This window comes from Ursus americanus, chromosome 21 (genome assembly GCF_024610735.1).
Source record: "Ursus americanus isolate L20-20 chromosome 21, mUrsAme1.1.p, whole genome shotgun sequence".
Classification (NCBI taxonomy): Eukaryota; Metazoa; Chordata; class Mammalia; order Carnivora; family Ursidae; genus Ursus; species Ursus americanus.
In genome coordinates, this window is record NC_142147.1 from 2944927 (window position 1) to 2968756 (window position 23830).

Genomic DNA, 23830 nt, shown 5'->3' on the forward strand with positions numbered 1-23830 from the left:
GTAACCTTTGCTCAAGGGTCTTGGGATGCAAGCTTTTAAATTTAGTTTGCAAGCCGCAGTGGCCCCAGCCAGCAGGCCCCAGCCCCACAGGCACTTTTGCAGCATCCTTGCTCTCTGTGAACAAGGGACTGACTGGCAGGTCTGGGCTCTGGGTGGAGTCTTTACATCAAAAGGGGTCATGGTGCATGCTTCTGTTTTGTTTTGTTTTTATTGTTTCGTTAAGTTCTGTTTGGTTTGGTTTGCAACAAAATGAAAGATTTTATTTCTGTGACCCAGTCTTCCTCAGATGAGAAGTAGCCTGTACTTGTATGTCCTGAGGACAGAGAAGTGCTCAAGCAAGCGGAGGCTGGGAGTGGGGGGGAGGGGGTGATGTGAAATTAAGGATTAATTTCAGTGGAGCTGAGATGTCTCCTTTCCAACATATATAAAGGTGTCTTCCCTGCCGTCTAGATCCCAGACATCTGTCTCATGGGTGAACATGCCCCCCTTTAAAAAAAATGCATATGTTCTTTCTTGGTAAGGTTCAACTACTGAAGGTGTTGGACTAGTTCATACTAAAGTGTGACTGACTGATGCCAGAGCCTTCCTTTCAGAGACCTGCAGGCCAGACAGAGAATGAAGTTTAGAAGAATAATAAGAGGCCTGGCTGGGCAGCTGGGAAACAGGTGCCCGCAGTCAGAAAGGCAGGGCCCAAGAGAAGACAAATGAGGTCATCAAGGCATATATGTCTCTGTCTTGCATAAGGGCATTTCTGCCGGAAGAAAGGATAATCTCTAAAAGCAGCTTGCAGTGGAAAAAAAAATAGGGGTGAATGTTATGGACTCACTTGGGTCTGTATCAATAAATCATACTTGGACCAATGGCCTGTGGACCAATGACACCTTGAGTCCACTGGGACATCTTGGAGGCTGGGCCAGTCCTCCTGCTTCATGCTAGCCTGAGCCGCCAGCAGGGCTTCTGGCACCAGGCTCGAAGCCCGGACTTCGGCGGGTGTCTGACAGTGGCTCCTGCTTCCTCGGGCAGCTAAAGAAAATGTCTGTAGGAGAAATCTTTAAGGAATCTGCAGTTTGAGAACGTGTTAGGTCTCTAACCAGCTCCAGGTGTCCTTTCTGAGCCTTGTGTGGTGCAGTCTCCCTGTGTTTGAGCCGCAGCTCAGCTACTCACTCTGCTGCTGTCCTGCTTGTGTGACCCTGGGCGAGTTCCTTCATCTTCTGTGTGTCAGTAAGCTTGCCTGGAACAAGGATGGAATTAGTAATGTGCTCCCAGCATTGTGTGGGGCTGGAGTTACAGCTCCCGGGCAGAGCTGGGGACACAGCAGATCCCTCAGGCTGTGGCGAGCCCCCCATCTACAGGAGCACTCAAACACCAGAGGCAGGACCATCTTTTGAGAGAAACGGTTGAGCTGATTCAAGTATTCAGTGGATGGGGGTGCCTGAGTGGCTCAGTTGGTGAAGCCTCTGCCTTTGGCTCAGGTCATAATCCCGGGGTCCTGGGATGGAGTCCCACGTCAGGCTCCCTGCTCGGCGGGGAGCCCACTTCTCCCTCTGCCTGCCTCTCCCCCTGCTTGTGCTCTCTCTCTCTCTTTCCCTCTCTCTCTCCATCAAATAAATAAAATCTTTAAAGAAAAAAAAAAGTATCTGATGGATGGAGGTGTGGGGTGGGGCTGGACCCGTTTTTGGCTGACCATCTTTGCAGCCCAGAGATCCAGTGTTTAAATGGCCGTCCCAGTCCACAGGGACCTAAGTCACTGGCAAATATGTGCAAAGTACTTTTTTTAAACAAAAGAGCACCGCGGAATGCTACTTTCTACCTACAGCATAGGCAGACTGAAAGGATGAGGTGATACCAGTGTGAGGAGCAGTGGGACCCAGGTGCAGCTTGTTTGTGGCCGGAGAGGTGGTGCAAGCGGCTCTGTGGCTCCGAGGCATCTGCTCTCTGAGTGTGATCGCCTTCCCCTCCAGGCGCTTATCCTGGGACGCACCGAAGCAGAAGCACGGAGGCTCGTCGTCGTGTTTACTTACTACAAATGCAGCGGCAGGAAGGGTCCGGTCCCATTTTGTCACATGGGACACGTTGGTCTCTAGGGGTATAATTTGCATAGACAGATGTTTAAATGAATTTTGGCCAAAATATTATTTCTTGGTGATGAAGTTTGGGGTGATTATTTCTTTCTTTTTTCTATTTTGATGATTTTTTTTGAAACTTTTAGTCAGAAATTCTGTTAGCTTTAAAAGAGTATATATGTCCTAATTTTGCAAATAAAAGTGAAGCTGAGCCCTGCAGAGACTCTGAGCCATCCCATGGAGGCCTGATCCACCTAACGAGATGGCATTCCAGGACAGGGAGCTCTCAATGATGACAGAAGACAGTTGACAGACGGCAGAGCCCAGCGGCCGATCTGGGCTGATGGACTGATAACCCCTTGTGCGGCCTGGCTCGTTTCAGACCGCAGGGCTGCCTACAGACCCTGCGGGCCCCAGCCTCTCTCTGAAGTAAACAGGAAGCAGAGCCAGGCCAGGCGCTGGCGGAGGACCTGCCCTCCCGGCTGCGAGCAGAGGAGACCGGCCCGGCTCCACACACTGACATTCCCAGGAAACAGGCGGTGGGTGTGGGTGCTGGATCACTGAGGGTCATGCATCGTGAGCTGGGCTCCCGAGCTCCCTCCGAGGTGCAGGGACGGAAGGACAGAGGGAGGTGGCCTGACAAAGGGAGAGTCAGGCTGGCAGACCCACTTGACCGCAGGGTCCTCGCTCAGAAACAACAGGGTGAGCACCCTGAAAACGGCGGGTTACTCCCTCAACGTGGAGACACCGGTCATGACCGCTCACTGCCACAGCACACGACGAGGGCCACCTGCTCGCCGGGCACTAGGGGAGGCCCGGCTGGCCCTGCCAGTGTCTGCCCTCGGGGCTCAGGCTGGACGGCGGGGAAAATGCCACCCCGTTTGCTGTCCTTACTGCCTGGCGTTTAAAGCCCCAAGGAGCGTGTGGATGTGGATGCATTAAAAACGAAAATGCTGCCCCAGGGCACCGCACCACGTGGGGATTCCAGAGTTACTTTGGATTAATTAAACTAAACCCTAGGTTATTTTGAGATTTAAAAAAAAAAATCGCAGAAATTGTCAAAAAAAAAAGCTTAAAAAACTCACAGAAGGTCTCCCCTCTGTAAGGCGGATTCCATTTCATTACGTCCTGAGCTCGTCCCACGTTCCAGACTTTGTTCCTCCCAGAGGACGGCGCAGTGCACAGATCACGCAGACCCCTGACTGCCCTGGGGGAGGGGACACCGGCCGCTGCCAGGGAGGGTGTGGAAGTCTTGGCCCAAGAAGCCGTGGTGGCCATGAGTGAGCGATGGTGCGGGACGGCCGTGACGGGGTGTCATCGTTGCAGGAGGGAGTGTGGAGCAGACACTTCTGAAAACGTGCAGCGAATCACCCCGCCCGTCATCTGCGTCCACACAGCACCTGCACGCACACACAGACACCCTGTCTTGTGCCTCCTTGGAGAGGTACTGGGGATCCTTGTCTCCAAGAGGACGCTCACCCAGGCCACACGCAGACTGTTTCACAAGCCTGTGTATTTCCAAGACGAGCAGCTCGAGGGACAGAAGATACAAAAACATCCACATATTACAAAGGTACCTAAAAATAGGATTTATCAGAATAGAAGTTTGATGGGGTTTCCTTTTTCATTATTATTATTTTTGCCATGCTGGTTTTTGTGTAATAAATACTTTTAAGTGATTCTAAATCAAAGGTTTGACAATGACAATTCTCCCTATAATGACAACAATAAATGCCAATTTACTCTGAGCCAGGGGCTCTCTCAGTGCTTTGCATTAGTAACTCACTTTTTGCTACCATTGGTTATCCCCATTTTATAGATGAGGAAACCAGTGGAGGTAAACAGAGAGGTTGAGTAACTTGCCCAAGGTCACACAGCTGGCAAGAGGCAGAGCCGGGATTTGAACCCAAACCTGCAGCTCCATCGTCTGTATGTGGGATCCCTCTGCCACAAAGTCTCCATCTGGAGATGAGGGTGGAGACAATATGAGAGTCCCCAGTCCTTGCGGTCTGCTCCCTGTCAGGCTCTGCTGGGTCACCTGCATCCTCATCTCTGATCAGCTCACACATTGTAGGGCTAAGTCCTAACCCCACCCCCCTTTAACTAGTGAAGGGGACATCAAGTGACCCAACCAAAATCACCGGCCCAGTGAGAGGAGGGGCCAGGGTCACACCAGGTCTGGGTGACACAACGTCTGTGTCTTTCCATGCCTGCTCATCACCTCCATTCAATGAAACACAGAAAAACAAAATAGCATCTCTCTGTTAAATCGTTCTTTGATGTTGATTCTGTGAGTGAGTCCTTGGAGAGAATAAACTTTTGCGGAGAAAAAAAATTTACCTTAAAAAGAAAACAAAGACAACCAACTTAGCTTTTCTCCCAGAAAGAGCCAGTGTCTGAGCCCGTGCATGAAAACAATGAGGCATTAGAAGTCACTGACCACCTTTGCCCCACAGAAACGCTGGCTCTGGGGAGCTCCTCCCCTCCATGTGCACTGTGGAAAGGTGCCTGGGACCCCCAGACCCTGCATGACTATGCTGGCCTGCTGGAGCTTCACAGGCCCCGAGTACCGCCTGCCGGGCCCGCAGAGCTGTGGAGAGCCTTCTGCCCGCCACCCTGCCCTCTGATGGCTGTCCTCACAATGCAGCCAGTGAAACTGGTTTCTGCGGGGCCAGACCCCTCTCCGGAGCTCTCTCCCACTCCCTCCCCTGTCCCAATAGCCTCTGGATTGCATTAGCTTCATAAATAACAAGTCTGTTGTCAGATTTTCCCCTGGTGAGGAAAGGGCAGATGGGGAAGCTGGTGGGTCACGACCTTCATGTTTCTCAGCAGGAGTCAAAACGCCTCCCATGCTGGCCGGGAAAGGAGGGTCTGTGTTATGCTTGCATTGGGCCCTGACAGGCAAATGGCATTCCCGCGCCCGCGCTGCCGGGAACACTGGGGTCTGTCCTCCAGCCTGGTGCGCTTCGTCTGTGCAGTGGCAAACATCTGGTGGGAAGTGGAAAAGCCCTCTGCCCAGTCCCAGGCTTGGAGCACTGTGGCCTCGGGCAGCACGCCCCTGGGAAGGGGTGTTGGGGCTTCTCTGCACCCCAGTTCATCAGCAGCGAATGCCCCGTATTGGGAGGGCTCCGTAAACTGAGGTGTAGAAACCCCAGGGTGCCAGTGTCACTGACCCCTTGATCCCAAAGACACGGGGACTTTCCTTCCTGGAAGCTGGTGCTTCCTCCTCCAGCCCTGGCCCTGCCAGGGGAGACGCGCGGCACAGGTTCGAGAACGCCTGCCCGTGGAAGCGCGTGTCCAGGGCCTGTGTTTCTGGCTTCCTGTCTGAGGCCTCCTCTGCGTCCCCGGGCTCAGGGGGCAAGCTCCAACAGTCCGTAAAGTGGTTGCTTCCAGTGTCCTCACAGGTTATCTGTCCAGTGTTTACAGGATTCTGCTCTGCATTTTAGGGGTCGAGTTGGGGGGACCCAGGGGAAGGAAGGAAGGGGAAAGGGAAGGAAAGATAGAAGGCGGATTGAGTGCTCACCTATTCTGTATCAGGCACGTGCTTCCGACTTTTAAAATTCGAACTTCGCCGTCCTCCTGCTGGTATAGTTTTAGACCCATTTCATGGATGAGTGCAGGGACATTAGCTAACCTGCCTTGATCGTCAACTCACGTGGGACCAAGCCTGGATCTCAGCTCCAAAGGGAGGTTCCAGTGAGCGAGGGAGCACGTAGGCACTGGAATGAAAGCAGTAAGCATCCTCTGTTTCTGAAGGTATCCCAGCGAATCCCCACCCCTCTGGCCAGATCAGTCCACTGTTACGCTAATATTTCAGGCTCCCTGCTCTGTGGGAAGCCTTTCTTATACTTAGGACTATTCACTCATAATTTAACACCAGCAGGAAGAAGTCCCTGCCCAAGGGGGCAGGGCTTCTCCAGTGTGGGTTTATCCCCAGCAGGGGCAAAACATGAAGGTTCCCCCCTCCCCCCCGCAGGGGGCCACTGCAGCCGGCTCTCCAGCTCTCACTGGGGCTTGGCGTTGTGACTTCATGCAGTCCGGGGGGGGGGGGGGCCAGCTCTGAGAGTTCTGACATTTACCAGCCCATTTTCCGGATGAGGACACTGAGGGCTGTTGTACCAGGGAGCTGGGCCTTGAAGGATGACCCAGAGTAATGGAGAATGGATATGGATTCTCACTGGATGGTTTCTGAGATCTAAATCCAAATGGAGCCCTAGCTGAGGGCTGTTGCCCACTGGCCAGGAAGGCGCCTGCCCAGCTTCCCAGCATCTCCACCCCACCATCCTGTCTAGTTGTCCTTGGTGTTCTCCCCACTCTCTGAGAGTCTCATTTCCTTCTCTGCCTCTTGTCTGCTTCCCCCTCCAGATTACGAGGCTTCTGTCCTTGATGTTCGGCATTACGTCCTCGAGTCTGGGCCGATGACCTCTCCTAGTAATGGACTGGATCGTTAAAAATGCACCGGACCTCAAAAAAAAAAAGTGGACTGAGTGGTGGGCGGAGGCCAAGAGAGCAGCAGTGCAAAGTTCAAAGGCTCGGCTCACACCCAGTTCTCCCCAGGAGGGCCGCTCCCAGAGCCCCCGGACTGAAAACCCCCGTTATATGGGGACATGCCCAGGGCTGCCATCCGCCTCGCTCTGATCTGCGGAGCTGCAACCTTGAAGAGGGCTTCAAAGCATGTCTGCCAATAGATCAAGCCTTCTCTCAGCCATGACAGCCCCCCATCGCTCGCCTCCCCAAATAAACCCGCGTAATGAAGACAGATGGCCCCGGTCAGCCGCCGGCCGCGCGGGGCGCGGAGCAGAGCCTGCAGATGGTGCCGTGGGCGGCCCGAGGCCACACACCCCACCCCGGAGCGGTGGTCCGAGGTGTCACCGGGATGGAGACTCACCTCCTCAGCCTGCACACCCCCACCCTGGGGGCAACACCTCTGCTTGATAAGCCTGGTGAGTCTGAGTAACGGGCCCCCTTCCAAGGAGGCACATTTGAGCCAAAACCCCCGCCAGCTCCGCCTTGGCCAGCGGGCAGGGGCTTTATTCGGCTAGCTCCTCATTAGAGAGGTGTCCAGGGACTCAAGAGCCCTCTCAAGATGGCAGAACGGACCAGGGGTGGGGGGGTCAAGGCCTCACCCTGGGGTTGTCTGAAAGCAGGGCCCCAACAGGGAGGAGTAGCAGATCCCTGGAGAACATTCCTCTGCTTCCCGCTCACCTCGTGCCAGCCCACAGAAGTGGGGGGGGAGGGAGCTTTGCGGGAGGAGGAGGCTCTCCTTGAACATGCTGGAGGGGGACTAAAGCTTTAGCGAGTATCCCTCCGAGGCTCCCACTCGGGGAGTTTTCAGGACGCAGCTTTGTGTGTCCTAGCTGGCTTCTGGGTCTGAGGAGGTCACTGCCAGGTGGGAGCTGTCTCTGGGAAGGACGGCAGCTGCCTAGTAAAGGGTGGCCAGTGTTCGGAGTGCTGGCCTGGTCCATCTGCAGGCCTCAGGGGGATGTGGGCCACTTGCTGGAGGAGAATAAGAGGAACACGGTGAGGGGATCCAAGGGGTGGGTGAGCTACGGCCGTGGGAAGCAAAGGTACGCCGGCTGCCGTGAGCACCATAGCTCACAGAGGGGGAGACCGAGGCCTTCAGGCCCCCAGAGCGCATCACCCTGAGACCTTGCCCCCCGGCCTCTTCCAGCCAATGGTTTCTATCGCATGAGCTGATCTGAGGGGGCTCCAGCAGGGGCGCGTGGGAGCAGCAGGGTCAGCCACGGGGCTGCAGCATTAGGGTGTTTCTAGACTCTTCTCCAGATCTCCCGTGGCGCAGGGGAAACGCGCCGGTGAGGCGAGGCCAGCCTGTGTGTGCGTGTGGCGTAGGCAGGCCGGGCAGGCGGATGCCTGTGTGGTCCAAGGGGGCTTCGTGTGTGTGGTCCGCCACCAGCTCAACGCTGATCATCTGTCCAAAGGCTGCTAACTGCCTGCCGATGACCAGTCTGTTTACTTTAGTCCTGTCTGCGCCCACTGAACTCAGAGCGCTGTCTCCTTCCAGCTGGACCTGCTCAGGGGAGGGGGAGGGAGAAAAGAGGGACATGGTGTACGTGTGAAGCTCTACAATGGATAGGCTGTAAATGGGGTTCTGGATAAATCAAGACGTCCCCTCATGGGCCACATCCTCTCCATCCTTTCTCTGGCAACTTCCAACCTCCCCGTGAGCCTCCGGCCCCCACCGCAGGTTCACCCAGACAGACCAGGGGCATGAATCAGCCGGGCCCAGTGGGGCCCAAGTGCCATTCCTGATCCTGACCACAGAGGTAAACATATGCTTGTCGGGTCCAGGCTTGCGTGTGTAGACACGTGCACAGTGAGCTCGCTGCAGGGCCTGTGCGTGTGTGTATCTGCGTGCGTGGGCCGAAGGAAAACGGATCGGTTTGGAGATTTGGGCCCGTGTTTGCAGTGGTCTGTGGCCCCCGTGTCTACGTGTCACGCAGACATCTTTAGCATTGATCTGGGGTCTCACAGGGGAGGCGAACACACTATGCAAATGCATTTCAAATTTATGACCCACAACGGCAGCCGTGCGGGATTCATAGCTTCTGTGGATGTGTTCCAGTTATTTCCACTTTTCCCCAATTCTGCAGCTTTCGTTGATGATTTCCTCCTCTTTAATATTTATTTCTTGTAAATCATTTCTGATAGCATATGCAGTAAAGAGGAATAGAAAGGACACAGAAAGAGACACACAGAGAGAACACCTTTTTTTTCTATAAACTGAAATGAAGATTCTAGAAGGTCTAGTTTCAATGGATGTCAGGCTAGACCTTTGTGTTAAGATTGCGTGGGATAGAAGATGATCCGAAGCCATATGCAGACAGGCTCCATGCTTCAGAACATGATTTTTTGGACCCCAAGGCACCTCAGTGGTCACCCAGCTGAATCCCATGCACTGACCGCCTGTTCCTGTTACACAAACACAGAGTCGGAAATCCATCCGTGTGCCTTGGGACCAGCTGGTTGTCTGACTGGCATCACTGATGTCTGAATCAGGTCAGTCATTAAATGCATAATTCAAAGATAGAGGGGTAACTCCATTAGGGGGCTTATTGGACAAAAAAGAAGGAGGTACTTTTTTCATTGAGTTGGAATTCACATAACAGAAAACCAAGTGCTTTAAAGTGACCCATTCAGTTGCATTCAGCACGTTGACAATGCCTTGCAGCCACCAGCCCTATCTAGTTCCAAAGCATGTCCATCCCCCCGAAAGAACCCCCCCCCCCCGTCCCCATCAAACAGTTTCTCTGTCCTCCCTGCCTCCCCCTAGCCCCTGACACCCAGAATCTGCCTTCTCTCTCTACGCATTTACCTGGAAAATCAGGTCGTTCTTAGTCACCAACCATACTAAATGCAAATAGCTTAGCTTGGCTTTTGGTGGTGGTGGTACGAAGATAACAGATAGCCATATAGAAAATTTAATCATTGCCAAAAAACATAAGACGTTTTAAGAAATTGTCCCTTCCTAATTTTGCATCCTAAGTCACCACAGGCATTGTTTGGTGGCCCCCAGCCTTCCCCATCGTGCCAGGCCTCTCTTTGTATAAACACAGGCTGTGAAAAGCTAGGGGAATCACATCGGACTGCTAGTTTGGAGCTTGATTTTTCCAACCTAACAACATATGTCGCGGGCATATTTCCATGTCCACGCAGGCCACCCTTGATGGTTTTGTGTCTGCACGGGGCTCCTGCCCCAGCCAGGTAGTTGGCTTCACCTGCCCCTTGGGCTGGGTGATTAGGTGTGTGCATCTAGTCTTCATCCAAGCGCATTGACTTTCTGGGCTGTGTTAATTGACTGGGTGTGGGGACTTGCTCCCAGGCAAGAGGGATTGAGGAAGGACTGCAGAATTCTATGGAAGAATTCAGGACTTACAGACTCCGCACATGAGGCCCGGGTGACATGCAGATGCCCGGGCTCAGTGAGCCTTTGCAGATGTGGGTGAGGAGCAGATGCCAGCAGAGACCACAAACTTCTGGAAAGGGCGACCCAAGGACACAGGACAGGCCAGCAAATGCACCTGAGAAGGGAGCGCGGGGCGATGCTGGGCGGGAGAGGTGGCTTCTGGGGTGCGCGTGTGGTATGCACCAGCCGAAAAGGAAAAGGAAATCCTCTGCAAAGGGAGGGACGTGTCCATTCTCCAGAATTGTGTAATAGCTCGACATCTGCCTGGCTGACAGCAGGTGTTGCTCCTGGAGACTTCCTCTAGCCAATCATTGTGTCAGAGTTATCTCAGTCACATGCCGTCTCTTCCCTTCTTCAGGTTCCCTGAGGCCTAGTGGAGGGTCCCTCTTCCAGGAAGGCCTCTGGGGCCCTGGCTGGTCCAGGGTGGATCCCTGGCCGGTCATGTCTGCTACGTGCAGCCTTCTCCTATGCTCTGCTCCTGTCTGCCCAGCGGCACTGCTAACTCGGGGGCACACGGGTATCTTAGGACTTGGCTCCGGTACTTTGCACGTGTGAGCGCACATGCAGACGCACAAAGGATCCCGGCCTGGCAGTCTAACATTTGCTCTGCAGCCGCACATCCCTGGGAGCCGTGGCTGGCACTGGGAAGACCCCTCCCATGGAGGCTCAGAGGGGTGAGGCTGGTCTCAGGGCAGGGAGCAAGGGGAGGGGAGGGAGGTACTCACCTCGGGCACAGAATATTCAAGGGGGCCCTGAAAAACTCAGGCATCAAGAAGAAAGATCTGAATGAATGCAGAAATAAATCTCTGCAGAGTAAAAATGTCACATTTTTACACAGAGACAGGACACAGGGTCTGGATCAGGGTGAGGCAAGTGGAGAAGGCTCAGGCAAAGAAGGGTCGGATCCTATCTGTCTTTACAATTCTGATATCTTGGATTTTTGCATCAATTTTTTTTTAAACCTAGAACTACTATTTCTCTTTGTGACTGAGTTTTTGGTGCCCCCTTCGTTGTGCTACCCGTGAGAAGTTCCTGCCTCACCCTGCCGCCCCATCCTGGCCCTGCTGCCCTGTCTTGTCCAAGGTCCTCCATGGCGGAGCTGCGATTCAGACCCAGGGTTCTGGCTGCCAGAGCTTCTCGGTGAAGCTGTAAGGGCCAGCAGGACCCCAGATCTGGGGTGCCTCAGGAGAGCAGATGGGGAGAGGGATGGACTGAGCTACGGACCCACAGAAGTCACTCAGTAACTCTTTGTTTAGTACCTCCCCCCAAGGCTCAGTGAGGTGTTGGAGGTCAGGAGTCAGCCAGGCACTCACCAGTCGATGGGTCCTATTTCCACCAGCCCCACATGGTCACTCCCTGCCAGACAGTGATTCCATTGGAACTCACACATTAACACTCCTGGAACAGTTTTATGGAGAGGAGTCACGTATTTTATGGGAAATATACACTTTACTACAATGTTGATGACAAAACGTTTTCCTCTTTTTACTTAATGTAGGATTTTTTTTAAACAAAATGTTCCCAAAACCCAGATCCTCAGAATCTGGAGAAGGGAAAGTTTATAGGACATATGGGAAGGGTCAGTTATAAATTGATTTCACTGTTGACCAAACAGTTTTGCCTGTCGTCTTCTTTTTTTCTTAAATGAAATGATAACATTCTTAAACCAAGCCCCCCCCCCTGCCCCCTGCCCTCCAAGGTAGAGCTCTGTTTTGCTAAGATACAGGCGTGTGGGATCAACAGGGGCTGTCTGCAGTCCTGGCGTGGGGGGCCGTCAGCCTGCCGGCTTCAATTAAACTGGCGGACCAATTCAGTTAAAACAACAACAGTGTAATTATTTGGTAGTATAGAGTAGCTTTCTGAGCAGAATTTATCTATCATTAAGACAGATGGGGAAGGAAGTGGAAAGAGTGACAAGACTTTGGGGACCAGCTTGAGCTTCTTGGAACCTTGGCCTCCTCACCTGGAATGTGGGGACCCCATACTCTCCTTCCAGATGGGGCAGTACATGTGGTGCATTTGGCTTAGGGCCTGGTCCCAGAGGGTCTCTGTGTGCCGTGTCCCCTCCTTCCCTGCACCCCCCAGTAGAACGCATAGTGTGCCCAGAGACAGGCATCTGGGGGGGTGGGGGGAGGTTTTTGTTGGACTTTGATGTGGCTGGGGAGGTCGTGAAACATCCTTTTGAAAAAGCATTACTTAATATCACGTATTGATCATGGAGGATGTGGAAAGTCTGCTGAGCTAAGCGACTCCAGGAAATCCTCAGACCAGTGCGATGGGGTCCTGCGGAGGTAACAGACAGGATCCAGCTGGCCCTGCGGGAGGCAGGGGAGCTGCAGCCTCGGGCCTCACCGGGCAGCCTCTGCCTTCAAGGCTTGCAGACCCATGACAGCATCTCCCTGCGGGAAGAGGGCGCTTAAACCTGATTTTTCATGATCCTTAAGAAAAAGATGTATAGAAACAGTTGGCAGAATTATCCCGTGTTTATTATAGAATATCTGGAAAACACAACAGAATATCTGGGAAACACACTAAAATGCCACCACCAAGAGGTACCAACTCTTCACATTTTGGTGTTTTCGTGTGCATATTACACACACACACACACAATGAGGAGCAGTGCCTGGCATCACGTCTGCCCCCCAGAGCATGAGCTATTGCTGTTACTATGATTTCGTTCGTCCTTATAAAACACAGGATGAATGGTGCATATGCTGTTTTTGCAGATTGCTTTCTTTATTTGATTGCTGAACATTTCCCCTGCCTTCATTATTTTTCTACAATATAATTCTTTGTGCCCTTGGCGCTTTAAAACCTGGGGCTGCCGTGATTCCCCTCCAGGACGGTGGAGCTCAGAGCAGCCAGCGCCTCTGTGCGGCTCAGCCTTCGGGGGAAAGGGAAGGGGAAAGGGGAGTGATTCCCGCCCATGTCTGGGCACTACAGGGCCCCCTCCGCACCCCCACCCCCACCAGGCTTTGGGGAAGTGGTGAGGAGGAGCTATTTTGGCGAAGTCCATGTGAATCAATGCAATTTTGGAAATGTGGCTCTTGATTCTGAAGTCCTGTGTCTCGCACGGGTTCCACGGGGAGAAGGAAGGGACAAGAGCAGAGCTACTAGGATGGGGGTTTTGTGGTTCAAGCTGGGGACCAGTGGGAACATTGGGTCAGAAGTCACCTCACCTTCCCAGATGGGATTGTCAGATTGCCACGGACCCAGGCAAGCAGGGCTGAGTTTTAGGGAAGTGAGCAGCACTTCCTGCCCAGGCTCTTCCACCACCGGCCACTGAAGAGGCAGCAGACGCCTTCAGACCAAACACAGCCTCTGAGCAAAGTCATAGAAATCGAATTTCAGTCCATGGGCCATTGTGGGTCAAAATGGTGACTATCCAACAAGAGAGCTGTTCTAGAGCTCAGCACTTGCTGTGGACCCGGCGGTGGTCTGAGTGGCCTACACCAGCTCACTTAGTTTGGCCCCACCCTTCAAGGTGAGCTCATCACTGGCTCCTTACAGTGGCAGAGACTGGAAATGGGTCCTGCCAGAAGGTTCTTTATCGTCCCGGCTTAACCCTGAAGTCCAGCCCAACCCGGGTCCCGTCCTTATTTATTTTACTTGGAAAAGAATATTTGCTGTATCACTCTTTTGTCCCTCTTACTACAAAAACAGTGCATATTATCCCAGTTGCAAGCATCACAGAGAGAAATGACTTAGATTGAAGGTCCCACATCCACCCAGAGCAGAACACTGACCATGACCAGGGATATCTTTCCAAGGAGATCTCAAGTCAGAATTAGGATTTTTCTTTGCCGAAGTGGAGCATTTCTACACTGTCTGCCCTGGACCTGGCCTTTCTCACACTCACTGCAGTCTCTCTCTTGCTGGCCTGTGGTCCTCTCTGTGAACGGATTTCAGAGAACCCAGAAAAAGCAAGGGGCCACCCCAATGAGGACTGATGACATTTCAAGGACACATCGGTGCCCCCTTTCTGGTTCTGGCCCCACTGTTCTCACTGGGCTCCAGTAATGGGAGTGCCGGGGAGCCCCACCTGTGACCCAGCAGGTCCCCTGCGGATGCTCACTGTTAGTACTGATGCCTACGGTGCCTCCTTCCCTCCCTGAGGGCCCCCAGATCCAAGCGGAAGGAAAGTTCGGGATTATAGGTGGAGGGGAGCCCTCTTTGGGATAAGCTACTGCCTTTTTTCTTTCTGAAACACAAACTTCTCCAAACAATGGCCCTTTCTACATCTCCCCTCCTTTCCATTGACAGCTCTGGACAAAATGGGGTTCTCTGTTATCTTAACTCTTTCTTGTTAGGAATTTCTCTCCTCTACTTTTAAATTTTGAATATCACAGGGTCAGATCCTGATTGAGTCAAGCCTCAATCTCCCCCCCCCCCACCATGTTCTTTTTGTTCCAAAAGGAAAGCAGGCAGTGATCTTGCTGGGTCAGAGGTGGTCTAACCCACTCAGTCGCAGTGGCCCCTGGGGCTCTCCTGTCCCCATGGAGCCAGGGACGGTGCCCATCTGCCCAAGTGGCATGTCCCGAACTTCCCCTCCACCTGTGAGGCAGCCAGCTTAGGCCCAAGAGCGGGTAGTTCTGCAGGGCGGGTGAGGGGCATGGGGAGGAGGTGCAGGAGTGCTTTGGTAGGGGGGGGCGGGGGGGGGGGAGGAGCGGCTGGGCTGGCTGTGAGGAGCCTAGAGGGGAGAGGAGCACAGAAAGAGAGTGCAGGGACCCCAAGAGAAGCACAGGGGTGGGCTGGAGGGGGGCCATGGAGGGAGCAGGAGGGAAGTTTGGAGAAGCTGAGGAGAATCTCACTGGGAGTGGAGGAAGTGCTGGGAGGTGTGTCTGAGGCAAGGGCTAAGTGGGGAGGCAGGGGAGGGGGAAGGAGGCAGAAACCCACCTGGAAAACAGGAGAGGAAAAGGGGAGCAAGAGCCCTCAAGCTTAGCAGGGGAGGGAGGTGAATGTGCTTCCAACCTGCTAGGTCTGTCCCTGCAGCATCCCCTCTCCCGCCTCAGGGCCCCTGGCCCCCAAGCACAGCAGAAGGCAATGGTCCCCACCCTGTGCCCTCCCTGCTGGCTGCCTCTGGGACTGCAACCCCCCCATCCCCTGCGACATGCTCCAGTTCTCCACTGCAGGGGAGGGGCCACCCTTCCCCCCCCCACATCTCCGCCGGCCCCCCCCCCAACTCTGTCTCCACCTCCTGGGCCTGGAAGCCCCACAAAGGCTGTGGCCAGGCCACGGTGTGGAAGTGCAACCAACCATCAGGGCACCCGCCCCCACCACAAGCCACGGAGGTGCTGGGCTCAGTTTACAGGCCAGGGGCCGGAGCCCTGGAGGGAGGAAGGCTAAGGCACCACTTGCATGAGGAAGAGGCTGCACTCCCAGTCCTTGACTGCCAGGCTCCAGGGAGCCAGCTGTGGTCAGCAGGGCGGCTTACCTGTAACAGGTAAGCAGCTGTTGAAACCAAGGGCCAACTTCAGCCCCCAAATTGCTGAATCATGCAAATGAGCCCCTAGCGACCCACCAGGAGTCTGGATTGCCGCTGCCTGACTGGGGTGACCCTCAGTCCCAGGAGCTGGCCCCACGGGACTCCTGCATCAGCAGCCAGAGGTGGGTGGAGGTGCCTCGGGCTTTGTTAGCCAGCCAGGGATCACATCCCTGTCTACACAGCCTGAGAGTGCAGCTTCCCAGCTCTGGAGAGTCTGGCCCTGCAGGCTTGGGTGGAGAGCTTCATCCGTCTGTCCACACAGTTGCCAGGGGGGGGGTCCAGATTGTCCCCTGAGGGGTTTGGGGTCTTTTGCCTATCCTGTACAAAGTGCTTCGGGGACAACCAGTAATGATAATTAGAGTAGCTATCGGAAATGAAGCTACTAGGGTCTAGAGAACTGAGGACTGTCCTTGTGTTCCTGCGTTCCATCCTCACAGTGGGACTCCACCAGGTTGTCATGGCTCCAAGGCCCACCCAGGTGAGCAGGGACCCCCAGGCCTGCCTCCACCCGCCCCTCCCCCCCGTGACTCCTGCATCCCTACGCAAGGCAGCGGGTGAGCAGAACCAGCCGGCTGGGGAGGAGGAAATCCATGCACCCACGAAGGGTCGAGGGAGGCTGAGCACCCGTATTTCCACTGGGGTGGGGGAACCAGGCAAGAGCCCAAGTACAGGGCACAGGGGCTGCGGGCTCAGGGAAAGAAGCTACAAGGAGCTAAAAATGTGTCAAGTGGGGAACGGGAGGAGGAAGGGAGAGGGGGAAGGGAACAGACAAGGTGTTTGTACAGTAGGTCTGGAGGAGGCAGGAGCTGGTGACTCAAAGAACAATGCCTGGCCTCAGTCGGCAGACCCTGGCCATTGCGGCGTGTGCAACCTCAGCCACGGCTCTTGCAGCCCTGAGACCCAGCTGGGAAGAAGGCCCAGAGGTAACAGAGGGCAGCACATCCTCCAGGTCCCTGGAAGCTAAACAGTTGGGTTCCAGGGTGTGATCTGTACCCACTTAATACCAGTTCCCGGCCCCTTTCATACATCACCCCAGTCAGTCCCCATGAGGGAGCGGCCAGGGGCCTCTACATCACAAGTGGGGAAACTGAGGCCTGAAGCCGATGGGCAAGGAGCCCCCGGGCCAGGGCCTGACTCCTTCCTGGTTGTGGGTTGAAAGGAAAGATCCGGTGCCTTTCCGTGGAACACGGGCTAGCACTGCAACACAGTGATTTGTGCTGTGTTCATTCCCTTGTGTCTTATCCGACAAAGTACGGTTAGTCCCCATTTTACAGAGGGCGAAACTGAGGCTCTACCTGGAGGCTATTCCTGTGCTGGCTCTTGGAGCATCTGTCTAGGTGCTTCCTGCAAAACGTGGCTTTCTCTGTTTCTGGTCTTGCTGCATCTCCCAGCCGTGAGGTGGTGGCGGGGCACGGGCTGAGTCCCCGGTGGGCGGCTTCTGGAAAGCAGTGAGACTGGCCGGCGAAGCCCACGTCTCAGGGTTGAGGCCCATCTCCTCGGCCCTGTGCCACATCCTGGAGTCTCTGCGCCCCGGGCCTCCTGGCCTTGCCCTTAATTTCCCACAAAGCAGTGCAGCCAGACCTTTAAAACTGGGCTGCAGGGAGGGGATCCTCTTTCTCTCCTTGTAAGACACATCTCCCCTTGTGGATGGAGTAGGTAACTGTTTTTAAATAACAACTAGAGACCCTAGGAGGCCAAATTAGCTGATTTGTGTTAATTAGCTCTTGGCCAAGTCTACACACCTTGGGGTGAACCCAAGGTAAAAAGGGTTCAAGAGGATGACATCATCATCGTGCAGTTTCATAGGGCACAGAACCTGCGCTCCCACCGGTCTGCATGAACGGTGCGGCCCCCTCGCTTCTGTGAGAGGTGCAGCCGGTGCCCACAGGGAAAACTTTTTGTCCCTATGGGACAGGGAGTCTGGCATTTCAGAGGGCTCTCCTGGGACTTGCCTTACCTTGAGAGCTGCGGCTGGGAGCTTCCCCCTGGGGGGAGCGGACCAGAGGTTCCCCTGAGTAGTAGGAAGACACAGATGTAGTCCAAGCGCTCGCCTTGAAGTGCAGATGAAGTACACCACTCTTGGGAAGTGAGAATTCAGTGCTGAGATTGGGGTAATTACCATGAGCCGGGCTAACGGAGCGTCCTGGGTGAGCACCATTCGTTTCCGTCAGTCACACACTGAGCACGTGCTGTGCGGGTATTCCTGCTGTTCTGCTTCTTCTTGCTACGGAACACATTACCCAAAACTTGGTAGCTGAAACAACTGTATTATTTTGTTCAGGATTCTGTGGGTCAGGAAGGCAACAAGGGCTCAGCTGGGGGCTCTCAGTCGGGGTGTCTCACTGGTTGTGGTCAGATGCTGGCTTGGACGTTCAAGGTGGCACGCTTCTAGAGCCGCCGGTCAGTGCCAGCACAGTGGCCTCGGTCTTGGGGGTCTGATGCAGCGGCCAGCGCCCCCCAGCGCCGGTGTCCCGAGAGGACCCGGCAGGAGCTGCCTGCTGTGTCCTAACCTGGCCTTACGAGCCACACAGCAGCATTGCCACTGTCCGAAGTGATCCCACAGCCCCGATTCAAGGGGAGGGGACGTAGGCCTGAGCTCTCCCTGGGAAGAGAGTAAGGCTGCCCAGGGAAGAGCATGGGGGACAGGAGAGATGCTCGTGGCCATCTCGGGAGGATGTAATGTGTTGCTCCTTCTGTTGGAAAAGTGTGGATTTATTATAGAACGTATTTCTAAGCATCCGTGGCCCTTGGGAGCACTCGTGCCCTTCCCACGCAGCCCGGCCGGCCACGCAGCCTGGCAAGTGGAGCACCTTCGGCTTGACCTGCCCGTCTGGAGCGGCCCGCTAGGGAGGGGCAGGGGCCCTGCCACTGTCCTGTCAGTGGTCTCGGGTTTGTCACGTTGCTTCGCAGGCTGTGTCTGGAGATGAGTCTTCAGGGGCTTCTCCTGAGCTGCTTTATGGGAGGGACTTGACCTCTTCTTGGAGGGCCAGTGGGGAATCTGGTCCAGGGGCTGGGGGAGCAGAACAAACACTGGTCTCCGTTTATTTATTTACTTACTTGAATAGGGGGCACCTGAGCGTGAAACCAAACACAACCTTCCTAAAGGCCGAGTGGAGAGCAGATCATCTCCCCAGGCCCAGAGCAACGCCTGGGCTGCATTCTCCGGCGGGTCCTTCTGAACGTTGTACTGTACGATTCGGTGGGACGGGCTGGGAGGTGGGGGCAAGGTGCTCCGTCAGCTCAAGGGGATCTGGACATGAACCAGACAAGCTTCCCACCCTCTGACTGCTGACCTTCCCGTGAACACAAACCCGTTGTGCACAGGGCTCCGTGGTGCCCACGTGATTCACTCGTTCCTATTCACACGTTCATCCCTGAAACATGTATTGTGTGTCCGCCACTTCTGCAGAGACCCCCTCCAGCCCCTCCCCACGGGGCCGCACTGCCCACATAGGAGCCCGGCCTGTCACCAAACAGGCGCAGGAGGCCCGGGCGCCTCTCCTCCCCCACCGCCCCACCCCGGCTTACACCTTGCAAGGAGGCGTGGCCTTGAACAGCAGGAGCAGAGGCTGGGTGTGAGGAGAGGTACAGACTGCTAGAGCCCCGGGCTCCAGACTTTGGATTCACAAACCAGGACAAGTCTCCTTTCAAATTGACAAAGAAATCATCTGGGGGAAGCCTATCTCCAGTAGTCAGAGTTTTGCTTTACTTTCTGCCAACTGAGAACCTTAAATGTGCCATATGCTATTGCCATCACGTCACAAAGGGCAGGTTGGACGCCCAGATTAGAATGGACGGGTCTTATGGCCCCTCCTGGATCTCCTGCCATCTGCCCCCATAGCAGACACCCACCTCCCTGGACCCTTTCACCCTCCCCATGGCAGGGTGTGCCTGCCCAGCTTCCAATGGCCAACCCCCTGCTTTTCTTTGCCTGGGGTTGCCTCCCATCTTTGCTGCCTGCACAACAATCCTGAAAAGTCCTGGGAGTTTAGTCTTTCCCTCTCCCACTCTCTCTGCCCCAGAAGCTTTTGATAAATGCCCCAGCTGCCTCTGCAAGGGTAACTGAGCACCAGCTCCTAGAATCACCATTGCAGGGCTGAGCTCAGTGGCCCGTTGGTGCTAGGTGGCCTGATGACCCGCCCTCTGTGGGCTGCCCTCTGCCCCCATGTCCCTTCCCCACTCACCCGTAATGTTTCCTGGGATCATCAACCAAACAAACTTCACTTGAATCCTGTCTGTGCATCTCTTGGGCAGGATCCAAAATTAAAACAGTCCCCAGGAAATCTGGCCGCCTTTCTCAGGCACCAAGGCTCTCCCAGACCAGCCCTCCATGGAAGATGCTCCTCAGAAGTAAACAAAAGTGAAGGACCCGCAGACTCATGGCGACTTCCACAATTAGGACCGCCCCATGCGAGAGTCAGGGAATGTCCTAGAACCGGCCTCCCTGGATGTTGCCCAGCTCCAGCTCCTTGAGCTGCCGGGAGGGCTTGGTTCTCAGCAAGACGAGACCTGCTCCCCCTGCTCTCACTGACAGCCAAAGCAGGGATATTGTGAGAAGGAACTTTAGCTGGTGGTTGGAGAGGGGGTCCCGGTAGGGTAGACCCTGCATGAGAGGCAGTGGTCTGTCTCAGAGGCGCTCACTCTGCCCTGGGCAGTGATGGCAGGCCTGCCCAGCCAGACCGGTCATCGTGATGAACTCATCTAAATCTTCTGCAAATTCATGGACGAGGTTCTGAGTGTGGGCTCGCCCATCCTGACGACGGCAGAGGCAGGATTCATCATCTTGGTCTTGGCAGCCCTGAATGTCTTCAGTGGCTTGAGGGCTGTGTTGGGTAGAATTCTGTGCTCATGGTTGACTTAGGGAAAGGGAATTCACTGTATTTCATAGCTCAACAACCAGCCATAAAGATGGAAAACCAAACTCAGGGAAAAAAGAAGAAAAAAAAACCCCAGGAAAGTGCTGGAGTCTAAGAAACAGGAGCTACTTGATGGTCTCTTACAGGTCACCACTGCTGGGGGTTATCGTATTTTTTTAAACATGTGTGTATACAGCTTTTGCTATTACTTATATATGGATATGTGTTTAATCATAACAATTCTGTGAGGTCAGTAATATTATTATCCCTGCATTTTAGACAAGGAAACTGAGGCAAAGAAGAATTTTAAATGACTTGCCTGTGGTTAGTGGCAATGATAGTAAGAGACAGCAGGGTTGGAATTTAAACTCAGGTAGTTTATTTTTGGAATATTAGTGCTTTTCCCATTAGAATAAAAGTCCAAAAGATGGGGGCTCTGCCTGTTAGCTCCATGAAGGTATTCAGAAGTCTTTCTTATCCACTTGCAAGATTTTTGGTTTTGAGGTCTCATGGCCCAAAGAGGCTGCTGCAGCCCCATCCATTGCATCCACATTCCAGTCAGAAATAAAGTGGTGGTGATGGAAGAAGACAAAAGGTAGCCCTCTCAGCTGATCAACACTTCAAGATATTTTCTTGGAAGTCCTACACAGTAGCTGTTGCTTACATCCGAACAACAATAGTAGATAAGATATAGCTACATGTAATAATAATAAATAGAAACCCTTGCACCAACCTCTTTCCTTTTTCTGGGGCCAGGTAGGAAGAACCATGTGAAATTATGACAAAATCTGGCATATCCTGATCAACACTGGGGTTTCTACATTGAAACCTTCTTTGGGTAACTAGTTACCATACTGTTGGTGGGCTTGAAGTCCTGAGGGAGCTGCTGGCGACCGTCTAGTTTCTGTAGGTGGACTAAATCGGGATTCCCAATCCTCCGCGGCAAGGCTTGCTTTCAAGTTCTTATTGGTGTAATTAGATGAAGTGCTTTGCAAGGAAGACCCGCCCCTGTTTACTTTTGCACCCAGGAGACAGCAGCTGCCTCCTCTCGCCCTGGGAAGGTGTGAGAGCCCGAGACGGCCTGTGCTTTGGAGCTGCTCATACAGGCTGCCCTGTGTCATAGGCAGAACCCGGCAGGCAATCTGATCCACATTTAGGCACCAGAACATTTCAAGTAGATGTCTGGTGTTTGTTTGCTTGTTCGACTTCCTGTTGGGACAACTTCAGTCCACAGTATCCGAGGGCCCTTAGGGACTTGGGGATAGGTGGGGGCTGGCGCTGTTTGGCACCAGTTTCACCGATTTCAGGGCAGGCTTCTTGCTAGCTGTTTGCTTTGGCCCCTGCACCCAGGGGTGGGGGCTGAGGGCTTTGCTGACTATCCGCAGACAACTTTCAGGAGTGATTCTGACACTGTGTCTAGCGAGCTGCCATCCTGGGCAAGGTGGCTCACCTTTTCTGGAACTCAGTCTCCTCATCTGCAAAGTGGGGACAGTCAGGGTTGGTAAGCCAGAGGTGTTTCCAGGCATTGCGTTTGATGAGCTATGAAGCAAAAACCAAGTGCGGAACAGAGAAGCTGAGATCACTGGGGGAGCAGACAGCTTTTCCCCTCCCGCCCACCCAGATCTGTCCCTACCTGTGCATCTTTGTCTCCTCACCCCAGGCCACTTCCTCCAAGTAGCATCATCAGGAGCTGATTGAAAACGATGCCAGCCCTCTTCCCATCCACAAAGGGGGCAGCGATGCCACTGATATGTGCATGCCCCGCTGCACGCAGAGGCCGGTCACTGGTGAGACACACTTAAAGCCAGCGCCCGAGAGTCCCTGTGCAGACAGAGCTCCCGGGAGGGCATTAGATAGACTTGTCAGTGCCTCTGAACGGACTTCCCCTGGGGTTTTTAAATTTGATTTCCTTGGCTGGGAATTCAGATCTTGGCCTAACCACAACCTCATGAAATATTAAGTTTCCCCACTGGAAATCATGTGTGGGGGGCAGGGAGAGACAAAATTTTCTTCTAGGAAACTTCATGCAAGCGTGCTGTGCTGCGTGCCGGGACCCTGGCCAAGCGTGTCTCTCTGATTGTTCCTGATACTCGCATTATAGAGATGAGGAAACAGGTCACACCAGAAACCAGAGGCTCACCGGGGCCACACTGGTGCTCAGGGGTGGAGTCGTATTCTGTCTCCAAGTCCCAGAGTAGGGGACCCACCCAGAAGGACCATGCCCCGCTCTGGTTCTGGAACTCTCCCCATGAGGTCCATCCCTATCAGGGAAGTGCCTGCACCATCTTCCGTGTTCCGAGAGGACAGGCCCACACAGCCCACGCTTCCTTGGCCGGTCCCCAAAGCCCCCTGTGGTCCTGCCCTCAGCACCGCGAGCTCAGGCTGCCTGCCTTCCTTGGCAAGGCGCCACACTCCCGCATCTCTCCCTTCTGCTTTCTGCCACCGGGAAGCTCCAGGCTGTCTCTAGCGTTCTCTTCTGGTGGTAGTTGTGGGGACCGGTCGGCTTTGGTGGCCCCGCGTCGCTGCTCTTCCAGCTCGGGTTGCCACCTCTCTGGGCGTCCTTCTCAAGGTGCTTCCGTGTGGTGCTAATGTCTTCCGTCAGGTCTTCAGCTCGTAGGAACTTCCGGGCCTCGGAGTTCATCCCATCAGAGGCAGAAAGAGTTGTCCTCCGTGCTTCTGAGAGAGGTCCAGCTCATTTCTGTGGGTGACCCCCTTGATAAAGTCTTCCCGGTTACATCGTATTTGATGCCTGGATGGACTTCTTTTCCTTATGATACCAACCCTAGCCTGGGTGTGGATCCCAGTTCTGCCACCTAATACTGTGTGACCTTGGATAAGTGACTCAGCTTCTCTGGGCCTTGTTTTCCTCATCTGTAAGATGAAATCAGTAATAACACCCGCTTCATAAGGCGGCTGTGGTGACTATGTGGGTTAATGTGCTCAGACTGAGAGGGGTGCCTGGCCCACAGTGAACCCCTGGGGCTTTCCGAGGCTTCCTGCTCTGACCTCAACACATGTGCGGTGTTCCGGGGGCCCGTGTACCTCCTCGCACGTACAAGGGAGGCGGTCATGTCATAGCTTTCACAGCACTTAGGGTTCAGGTTGAGGCATATGTGGATTTAAACTCTAGAGTCCCCCTTCACAAATAGCAAATTACGCAGAAACCGGTCTTCTCGTGCTTCGTGGTCCAATGCCCTACTGTAGGGACAGCGGTGCTGAGAAAGAGCAAATCCTGTCTTTCTTCCAGCAAACTGAAATACCAGGCGTTAAAGGAAACGTGGGAGTTTTCTGGCATTCAAATACTGTTGCTCAAAATAAACCAAGGAATATGAGTACCAGGGAGCTGGGGTGGGTCGAGGTTCCAGGAGAGTCCTGGAAAGGCCGCCCGCCAGGGTCGCTGGACTCAGCTCAGCCGGTGGGACTCAGATAGCTGCTGGTTTCGACCAGGACTCTTTCCCATGATCCCACAGCTGCAGAGTAATCCCACTGGCTTTGGTCCTCC

At 54.2% G+C, this 23830-nt stretch overlaps 1 long non-coding RNA gene across 1 annotated transcript in view; it reads left to right on the top strand.

Annotated features, from left to right (window-relative positions):
* The window catches only part of LOC123776672 (uncharacterized), a 107857-nt gene that overhangs the window by 38727 nt on the left and 45300 nt on the right, over positions 1-23830 (top strand). The window contains exon 2 of the long non-coding RNA XR_006775439.2: positions 6429-7006. This is a non-coding gene — a long non-coding RNA (uncharacterized LOC123776672). The remainder of the gene's footprint in view (positions 1-6428; positions 7007-23830) is intronic.